The sequence below is a fragment of the Hordeum vulgare genome, chromosome 1H, assembly GCF_904849725.1.
Source record: "Hordeum vulgare subsp. vulgare chromosome 1H, MorexV3_pseudomolecules_assembly, whole genome shotgun sequence".
NCBI classification, from domain to species: Eukaryota; Viridiplantae; Streptophyta; class Magnoliopsida; order Poales; family Poaceae; genus Hordeum; species Hordeum vulgare.
The window spans coordinates 266016265-266025823 of record NC_058518.1 but is presented as its reverse complement, the minus strand read 5'-3'; the positions used below and the strand labels follow the sequence as shown (position 1 = coordinate 266025823).

The following is a 9559-nucleotide window of genomic DNA, read 5'->3' as shown; positions in this document are numbered from 1 at the left end:
CAAGACCGTATAATATGTCACCCCCTTCCTACTCCTGGCCCACATGGTGTACCCATAACCCAAGTTCCGCAGGGTTGAAACCTGACTCTCCTGTACATCCTTTGACTCCATAGTATCCTTTACACTTGGCTCCGTATGAACTTCTCGAGTCACCATTCAATGGACCGATCATTCTTCGGTTCAGATATTGTCCAACATACTAAAGATCAAGTCCGCATTATTCATGAGAATCTTAAGGCTGCTCAGCCTCGTCAGAAGAGTCAGTATGACCGTCATCATCAAGATATGGTCTATCAACCTGGTGAAAAGGCTTATCTTCATGTCACACCAATGAGAGGTGTACATCATTTTGGGATCAAGGGCAAGTTAGCTCCTCGCTATATTGGTCCTTTCACTATTCTCGAAAGGCGTGGAAAAGTTGCTTATCAATTGGAACTGCCGGCGAACCTTTCTTAGGTTCACGATGTTTTCCATATTTTTCAGCTCCGCTGTTACTTCAAGGATCCTATTCGGACAGTGGATCATGATATGTTTGAGCTGCAGCAAGACCTCTCTTATAAAGAGCACCCGATCCACGTTCTCGACCAAGCTGAACGTAAGACTCGTCGCAAAGTCACCAAGTTCCTTAAATTGCAGTGGTTAAATCACTCTGAAGATGAAGCCACTTGGGAACGCGAGGATCATCTTCGTGATGAATACCCCCGACCTCCTTCCTTCTACCTCTTAATTCTCGGGACGAGAATTCTTATTAGTAGGGGAGAGTTGTGACATCCTCAGTTTTTGCTACAGTGAGCATTGTAGTTAATCTAAAGTTATGACCATGATCAGCAACAAATCATGTTGCGAAATTGGATATGATCAAGATGGAATTCATATCTCATTTCAATTCCACTTCAAAACCCACTTGAATTTTATGGCAATAAAATAATTCCCCAAACAGCATCGGAAAAATGTTGCACAATTGAGGAATAATCCAAAACAATTATTGTTAAGGAAAACAACATCATCCTTGATGTTGGTGTGGACCCCACCATCAAAACAGAGTCATTTTTGCATTTAAAGTGCTCTTAAATTCCATGAAAACAAATCCAAACAAATTCCAAAGGGCCCAATTGTTTTTGTGGTCATTCAAAATATTGTAGGGTATTTGTTGGACCATGTCACACATTTTTGCTTTAGGAAATTGTTGCTGAAATTAAATAAGACGGAAAATAATAAAAGAAAGCAAAAAAAGGGAAAACCCCTCGGCCCAACTGGGCCAACCAACACCACAGCCCACCTATACCCAGGGGTATTTAACCCACTGCCCAACCCTATCCCAACGCCTCCCTCCCTCACTCTTTCCCAGCCGCCGCCACCACTTAACCCCACCCCGTCGCTCCCACCCTTTTCCACGAGGGAACCCCCTGGTTCCCTCCCCTCCCAGCGACCCACTCCCCCTCGCTGGCCTCACCTCCCCTCGTCAGCCCGCACGTCCCGTCCCACCTTGCGCCCCACGTGCCACCTCCCAGCCTCCCTCCACCCCACGACCGACTCCAGGCCGGCCCCACCTTCCCTCACTCGGCTCCCTCCCTCGATCCCTGTCGCCCCTGGGACCCATCGGCTCCAGCGTCGCGGGCCCTTCCCATGGCGCCAGTTCCCTCCCTCGCTTTCCCCTGCGTCGCCCCTGGGTCAGGATCGAGCCCTCCCCTCCACTCGATCCTGCATCGCCCCGTCGGCGCCCTGTCGCCGTCCCTCCTCACGTCGCGGTCTTCTTGTTGCCCGCCTCTCGCCGGCGCTGACAGATACCGCCCCGGCGGCGCTCCCCCACCGGCGCACCACACGGGTCCTCCCCAGCTCATCCGCCCTCGCGACGGCGCCGTGTCTCCTTCAACCCGAGCCCCATGCTACTCCGGCGACGCCCCGTTGCCGCCCCTGTCCCTCCCTCATCGCTCGTCGTCCCCCTGTGAGCGCCACCCCCTGCTTCCCCTTTTTTCCTCCCTCGTGCACCCGTACCACCTCGGGCCTCACTCCAACGCCGCGTCGCTCCGGTGTCCCCTCCCGATCCGGCGACCTCTCGCCGTGCCTTGACCGCATGTTACTGGCACCGCTCCTCGGGCGGCCCCTGGGCCCTTTTCCATGTTGAACCAGGGGGATTAACCCCCCCTGTGTAGTTGATTTGGGAGTAATCTCCCCTTTGAGTGTGTATGGGGCCAGTAACCCCCCTCTAAAATGTACAAAAAAATGGAAATAAAAATATTAGTATAGAAAATGATTTTAAATATATACTATTTTTGTTGTAAAATAATAATAATAATAAATAAATAATTAGTTATATTACTTATTCAATTAATGAAATATGTAAGTGTTAATTTGACTAGTTAATTGATTCTATTAGTTAGCTAATTTAGTTATCCTATCAGTGAATGACATGTGGGTCCTAGTGACCCCACATGTTAGGTTTGACTCTGTCAGCCAGAGTTGACCTGCTGACATCATGGTGATGTCATGGTGACATCATCATTCACTATTCTGGATAATGTTGCATATAAAATAATTGATTTAAATCTGTTTTTAATTCCTAAATAGTTAATCAAACTTTAAAAACTAATATAAAATAATTCGTAAGCTAGATCAAAATATTTTCAACATGAAAGTTGATCAGCACGACGAGATGAATCCGGATACACGGTCCATTCATGTGTCACGCGTCCCTAGCATATCAAACGTGGAACTTTTCCATCGTTTTCCGTCCGACCGGTAGTAGCCCGAGACCCGGAAAATATCATCAGATATTCTTCCGACCCGTCTGTGACGAATGTTGTTGCGTTAGCTCATGTCTAGCCTGCATCTTGCCATGTCATGCATTGTGTTGCACCGTTGCTATTATTTATTGTTTCTTCCCCCTCTTCTTACGATAGACCCCGAGACTGAGCTGCTGCCGGGTACATCTACGACCCTGTCGATAAGTCCTTTGCCACAGAGCAGCAAGGCAAGCAAACCCCCCTTGATCATTCCTATATCGCCTATGTCTTTATTCCTACTGCTTGCATTAGTATTTTGCTATTGTTGTAGTTAGCTCCCATATCTGATGCATAGCCTGTTTTTAATGAACTTCTACTTTCAGTACTTTACCTTTAAATATGCTTAGTACAGGTGGAGTAGTCATCCCCTCTGACCCCATAGTCCTGTTGTCCGCTTTGCTTTTAAATCTCGATCCCTGATCGACGAGCCAGACCCGACACAGCACATACATCCCCCCTTAGTTGTACGACGCTACAGAGATATTATCGGATACCGAGGGTGACACCTCACTAAGTACACCCGATGATATGTTTGTAGTATAGCTAGTTAGTCATGGTTATCGGGGGTGATTCTTCTTTCACCATTCCTGACGATGCCTCTGTCGTGCAACCCCTCATGTGTGGTACCCCCGAGGGTGATTCCTCTAAGTCCACCTTGACGGATACATCGTTCAAAATCCAACGAGGGTGATACCTCGGATTCCCCTCGATTTTACTACCACATAGTTACTCGACCATGTTACTGGGATCATTGGTGATTAGTTGTTAAGACGGGTGGATTCCCGCGAGATTGTGTCGATGGCCGAATTAAAATGATAATGGATTTGGGTATTTGATCTGGGTTGGTTGGAGACCTTTTCACACTAACCGTCTGCGTGGGAAGAATTACGGGTACTCGACGTCGCGGTATCAGCGGAAGCTCTTCAGACGTTAGAGATGTAGCGGCGCGCGCCCCAGTGGTCCCGAGATGCATCGCGCTTGTGATTAAGGGGTGCAAGGACTCACGCCGGCCGCTCTCGCATCATGCAGGAGCGCGGAGGGGAGTGGGCCCATGAACCCTTTGCGCTTAGGATTTAGACTAGCGGGCTGGCCTCTCTGCTGAGGTTAGGTGGGGCTGCGACGTGTCGATATTCCAAGGCCGGACAGGACCAAGAAAAGTGTGTCCGGCCAGAGTGTTATCGAGCACGTCGGGACATGTGGTGCACCCCTGCAGGGATGAAATTAACTATTCGAATAGTCGTGTCCATGGTTGCAGGACGACTTTGGAGTTGTGCAATGATCTTATACAACTACAATTGTTACTTAACTGGAATTAGTTGCCTCGGGATTGCTTCCTCGCAGGGCGTTGAGGGAGGATCTCTGGGCGTGACCTCACTTTAATATTGCTGCAACAATATGACTATTATTTGTGTTTTTCCTGTTCTACTCTCGTCTATTGCTGCAAGACCCTGAAGATGCTAGTCCTCGATAGGACTAGACCTTCTCTCTCTATTCTCGCATTGCTGTAGTCAGTCCACATATAACCACCCTTCCTTTGATACTGATGCATACTTAGAATAGTTCTGATGTAAGATTTGCGAGTACTTCGGATGAGTACTCACCGGTGCTTTGCTCCCACTTTGTCCCCTTGATCCGTTGCTGCGACCAGATGATGGAGCCTAGGAGATGGAGTTTCCTGCCGACGCCGGCCATCCCGATGGTGACTTCTTCGTGGAGGCCGCTGGAGACCAGGAGTAGTTACAAGGTTCCTAGGCAGGAGGCCTCGCCTCGTTCGATCGTGCTTCTTTTGTGCTAGCCTTCTCTAAGGCACCCCATGTTTTATGGTTGTACTCAGATATTGTTGCTTCTGCTTACTCGTGTGTTTATCGAGCTTCCGTATTCTAGCCCTCGAGGCCCCTGGCTTGTAATATGAAGCTGATATTGTTTTATTTTGTGTCTAGAATTTTGTTGTGATATCTTCCCGTGAGGCCTTGGGTTTGATCGTACGCATTTGCGTGTATGATTGGCGTACGATTAAACCGAGGGCGTCACACAAGGCATAAAAATTGAGAGCTTAAAAGCTCAACTAGTTGCTACCGAATTGAAGAATCGTCAAACAAATGATAGGATTTTTCGAAGTTGTGAATTTTGAAAATCTATTATGAGGTTAAGCCGAGGTGACTAGCAGGGTGACTTTTCTCCTTTGGACGTTTCTTCATCCGGCCTACCCCCTGACGCTCGAGGTCTAGTGTTTGAAGACATGGAGGCTCATCTGTCCGTGGTGCACGAAATTGCACGGAAATAAATGAAGGATATTTTTAAAGCTTTATGGCCCGAAGTGCACTACTAGGAAAAGGCCTGCTAGTGGCGCATCTGTTTTGGCTACTAATGGCGCACTATAGGTGCGCCACTAGCATCACGTCATTAGAATTTTTTACTAATGGTGCACCACAGGTGCGCCATTAGTATCTGGTATACTAATGGCGCACCAGGCAGTGCGCCATTAGTATAGCCCATGGTGCTCCATTAGTATGCATCCGAGTGCATATATACTAATGGCGCACCAGGCAGTGCGCCATTATTATATCCCATGGTGCTCCATTAGTATTCCTCCCAGGGCATATATACTAATGGCGCACCAGGCAGTGCGCCATTAGTATAGCCCATGGTGCTCCATTAGTATGCCTCCCAGGGCATATATACTAATGGCGCACCAGGCAGTGCGCCATTAGTATAGTCCATGGTGCTCCATTAGTATGCCTCCGAGGGCATATATACTAATGGTGCACCAGGCAGTGCGCCATTATTATAGCCCATGATGCTCCATTAGTATCTGGTATTCTGGCATATACATGTTTTGTTTCAAAACCATAAATTCAACAGCACATAACATATATATCAAATATATAATACATAATATGTGCCCAATAGTTTTACTGACCCACAACACATAACATATATGCAAAGTTGCATAACAAATTTCATGATCCATATATCAAAATTCCATAGCATCCATATATACATATAGTTCCATAACACCCATACATACATAGCTCCATAGCAAATATAATACACAACGACCCTTTTCGGGCATTAGTAAGTAATATTTGGCACTAAAACAAATGCCTTCATGTCCATATCGTAGTCCAAAGAGCATCCACGTGGCAACCTACAAGATGAAAAGAGATGCAGATTGGAACTGACGTGACCAGTTCAAGTCTATTTTGCAAGATAGATGGGCCATCACACATGATCATTTTTCTAAAATATGAGAAAAATAGCCCAAAATCCTTCTAAGAAATCTAGCTAAGAAATATCGCATAGATTATTGTGAGTAACTCCACACTATTAATTATTCACAGAGATAATTGTGGTGTCCTTAATTGTATGCACCTTGTTTCACTTATTTCATGAGCAGGCATGTATGAAAAAGTTGGACCGTACCGAGTAAGGAGCCTTCGTGTCATCTTCATTGGTGTGCCCAATGGGTCCAGTTGTTGCAGCAGACTCCACACCAGCATCATCGGCCAAGCATTGTTGCTCGTCACTTTTTGTTTGCCCAGCGTCTGCACATATTGATAAATTCTTAATGCAAAGGAAAAACTAGTCAAACACGATGAGCCTCCAACTTTATGTATACTAGAAATAATGCATGGCCATTACATTGCTCGAGAATTTGGGATTCATGAGGTTGTAGCTGAGACGAGAAGGCAGAAGGGATACCTGGTCCCTGAACCCCTAGCCCAAGGCCCCCTTGAGAAGAGATAGAAGAACTCTGAGAATTAAACTGCAAAAATGAACAAACTGAAAATGTGAAAACAATTACTATATAGAATTGACTATAGACTTCAGATATTATAAGATGGTTACAAAAGATTGAGGAATCCCTACACAAAATATTACTACAAACTTTACGAGTTAATTTGATGCCTTAACAGAAAGAGGTTAGAATGGAAGCATCTAAAGAAGGACTTGCACTCCCAAAGACAGAAAAAGAGAACAACACCTAATTTGTACTTCCTGATTCTTGACTAAAGGAGACATTGATATATGACAACATTTTTTATTAGTAAAAGGAGGAACAACCTGTTGTAAGAGGGAATTGGGCTGCTGGGTTGGAAATTGCTTCTGATTGATGCCCGTTATATGAGAAGCGTTAAGAAGGTTGCCCTGCTGCTGCTGTACTTGTTGCAATCTTTGCAAGTACTTCTCCCTTTGGTCTATTACCTCAGGTCTTCCACGAAATTGACCCTGAAAATGTCAACAAGTAAATGTTATATAATCCTATAATCCTATGAATATATTGAATACTTTCTGCTAACAGGCACAAGTGGAGGAAATGCACTATTCTGAATCCACTCCATTCGCAAAAAAGAGGGGAAAGAAAAGATAGTACTCCATAAGAAGAAGGAATCAAAGAAAATAACAGGCAAGGCAATCATGATGATATAAAAATACATACAGGTGAGATGCCCATTAGTTTAATTTGTGGATTCTGGTCTCCATGGCGATAAGTCGATACATATACACATGATAGCCTGCTTTCCTCTGCTTTAGCTCTGTTTTCTCAACTCTCAACACTTGCGTGTAGCTTCAGGTTTCAGGCGTCAGGTCAACTCTTCTTGGGGACAGACATATATGCTATTGCTGCCTCCCCACACTAATGGCGTCTGCTATGTATCCTCTCTCTTGCTCTCTCTTTCTCTCTTTTGGCAAGCAGAACACATTTTTGTTTTGCGAGAGGGGCAAGCAGAATACATGGTAGACTGATTTGATGGTCAAAAGTAACTGAGAGCAGTAATGTTGTACGGTACATATAAAATTGGGTGATGGAGATGAAGATAATCACAACACCGTAGAATAGAAAGCGTTAAAACATTATTGGAACACAAATTGCAACTGGAAATAAAAGCTAGTGACTAAAAATCGGATGTTTCTATGGAACTCTTTTTGTATCATCAGCGGGGCACTCCCACGAAATTCAGACTGAGAATGAGGCACCGCACAGCCAGCACTGCATGGAAATATGAAGAGAAATTCTGTGTCATTCAAATCATGGAGCAATCTGGGTAAAGGAAAAATTTATACAAAGCGTATGTAACTTACTCATATCTTGCGTGCATCCAAGCTTTATTCAATTGACCGACTCAGCAACCCATCACGGTGCATATAATCCAGTGGTCGCCCCTGTATGGCCTTGTGGCAAACAAATTCCACACCGGCGGTTGCCCATCCGGGGTCCATGAATGAAGCTCAACCACCTTTTCATCACTAGAATTGTTTGGAGGCCCAATAACAATCAACCGGTCACCGCACGCTCGGAAACCCATGTCCCTGCCTTTGTTTGTAGACTGCACAGGCAATTTTCCACGAGGGATCCACTTATTGTCCAGCTTATCATACAGCTTCAAATCATTATTCTCACTGTAATCAGCAGCATAAAGCTCATTGTTGACAACTACAAGGAGTGGTGGATTTCACAGGAATGTCTGGTTGAGCCCGTGAGACATGTTGTCGATGACTCTCCATGACTACAGGATCAAGTCATACTCCTCACCGCAAGTCAATACCTCGCGGTTACTGCTGACAACACCAATCACATAGAACTTGCCGTCCATGAACGAGCCAGAGCATCTGTACCTAGCTCTATTCATGCCGGGAAGGGTTGTCCAAGCATGTGTCTCCGACTCCGAGTCATACATCTCTGTGGAGCTCAATACATTAGTATGAGAAGAATCAAGGCCTCCTGCGACATACGCCTTTTCACCATCACTCGCTGACCCAAACAAGTACCATGGGGTCTTCATCACATCAGTCAGCTTTGTCCAAGAATTGGTAAGGATGCTATATCTCAAGGCACCCCTTCTGTAGGCCACAAACACTAGCACCTCGGTTCCTACAACGATCTCTTGCCGATCGTATGTTTGAGCCCGTGGCATATTGGGCACTTGGATCCAGCGCCTAGTGGACGGGTCATAAGCCTCCCAGCCCAGACGATTATTACCACAAGAGAGGTAGAGCCAGTGCTCTGCGACCCCATTCTTGCGACGCAGGCGGTAGATGTCCCCATTGCGAACCACCGAATTGAATTCATGGTTCAGGGAGGCGATGGTGCCGTAGTCCCACCTGGGCAAAAGTTGGAGGCACCGGATAAAGAGGTGATGACCTATCACAGCAATGGTATTGCTCCACGAGTCCCCAGCCTGCTGCTCTCCACCCTCCTCTACACCTGACAAAAGTCAACACTTCATCCATCGTCTTACTATTTTTTACGAGTAATTTATTAGGACATAAAAGCATACCTGTAGGATTCATGCGCGAAGAGGACTCTGGTGACCTCGATGAATGGCGATGTGGTGGTGCAGTAGGCAGGTGTGGGTGGCAGTGGCATCCAGGGAAGGAAGAGCATGAGGAGAGGGTCGGTCTCCTTGGTGGTGCACCTGCCTGCGCGCATCAGGGAGGGGTGGGGGAACCCGCATCAGCGAAATCGAAACCAATCAACAGGGACGCGGGGTAGAGGAAACCCTAACCTTCCATGGCGGCAGCTACCAGTGCGTGGTAGTGGATCTGAGGCTAGGACCAAAGGAGGTCGACGACGACCGCGAGAGGAAGGGGTGGATCTGGGCGCGCCATTGACGTCGCTCATCTGCTGGTTCGCGGCGGCGGTAGATCTCCCTCCCTCTTACCCTCTATTGGGGGAGGAGGAGGAGTGGGGGAGGCCATGGCCGGCGGCGAGGTCCATCCATCGTAGGCGAGCAGAGGTCTCTCTCTGAATCGTGGTAGGATGTGGGTGTGAG

General features: G+C 46.7%; 1 pseudogene; it reads right to left on the bottom strand.

Moving 5' to 3' along the window:
- Positions 1-7517: 7517 nt before the first annotated feature.
- Positions 7518-9077, bottom strand: LOC123398443 (annotated as a pseudogene).
- Positions 9078-9559: the final 482 nt, after the last annotated feature.